We start from the raw sequence: 1,550 nt of genomic DNA on the forward strand, positions 1-1,550 counted from the left end.
AGGTGGAGATAACCAAAAGATGTCACAGACAAAAGGACAAAGAGGTGTTGAAGGTGGTGATATTATCTAAGGAATGTGCTAATTAAGGGTAGAAAGCAGGACAAGCAAGGTACAGATAGCCCAATTGGGGGTGGGGTGGGGTGAAGGAATCGAAAAAGGCTAAAAGATAGAGATAAAACGATGGATGGAAATACATTTAAAAATAATGGAAATAGGTGGGAAAAGAAAAATCTATATAAATTATTGGAAAAAAAAGGGGGGGATCGGAAAGGGGGTGGGGATGGAGGAGAGAGTTCATGATCTAAAATTGTTGAACCCAATATTCAGTCCGGAAGGCTGTAAAGTGCCTAGTCGGAAGATGAGGTGCTGTTCCTCCAGTTTGCAATGAGCTTCACTGGAACAATGTAGCAGGCCAAGGATGGACATGTGGGCATGAGAGCAGGATGGAGTGTTGAAATGGCAAGCAACAGGGAAGTCTGGGTCATGCTTGCGGACAGACTTCTGTGAAATAATGCCATGGGAATGTCTTACCTCTGCCTGATGGAATGCGGTACAGAGGGAGTGAGGCTGTAATGCGTGAAAAATGGCACCCCCCTCCCCCCACCCCCGCAAGAAAATTCTGCAGAAGGAGCATGAAGCCATTGAGAAATGTTAATGTGCAGTTGCATATTATCCCTGAATGTAATGAGCCTGGCCAATGCTTGTAAATTAATAAATTGCATGAAGCACGCAAAATAGTTTGTAAATCCTGAGTCAAGATAGTTCTGTGCAGAATTCATTCATACATTCTCAAGTACCCACAGGCGAATGAACTTGTTACAAAATCAGCACAGACACTGAAAAATCACCTGAAGAAATCAGGGGATAATGGGACCGACATGTATAACAGACTCCTGGTTCATCACACTGTTGAATCAGAGATCAAAGCTATCAACCATCTAGCACTGATGCAGATGACCTATTTGTCAAAGAGGAATGATTCAGAGATGGCAAGTCACAGAGATGAGTAACAGAGTCCAAGTCCCGTTTCCCTATCAATCCCTGTGCTCGCTGACCCTCACTGGCTCCCAGTCAAGCATTTGTTTATTTGTTCTTGGGATGTAAGTATCACTGGCAAGCCCAGCATTAGTTGCCCATCCCTAGTTACCCCTGGGGAGAATTTTCTCCCCGTCGGGGGCAGGCAGGCACATAGCCGACCACAATCGGCTGCGCGCCGCCATTTTGCGTGGGCGGGCCAATTAAAGCACTCCCTGTGCAGGCGGGGGTGGGGGTGGGGGGGGGAATGGGCTGAGTCGGGGCCTGAACTCTTTTGCGTATGCGCGCAAAAGAGTTCATAAATCTCCCTGAGGCACAGAGCTGCCTCGGGGAGATTAGCTTCATTTTGGAAAATTTTAATAAAGAAGAAAAAAAGTTTTAAGATATGTCCCCTCATGTGACAGTTTCATGATAAATGCGAAGGCCGCCTGGGCTCTTCGCCTGCCCACCAACCTTAAGGTTGGACGGGCAGCTCATTTAATTATTTTAGTTAGTTTTTAAATGGCCAACTCCAC

Source organism: Carcharodon carcharias, chromosome 34 (genome assembly GCF_017639515.1).
Source record: "Carcharodon carcharias isolate sCarCar2 chromosome 34, sCarCar2.pri, whole genome shotgun sequence".
NCBI classification, from domain to species: Eukaryota; Metazoa; Chordata; class Chondrichthyes; order Lamniformes; family Lamnidae; genus Carcharodon; species Carcharodon carcharias.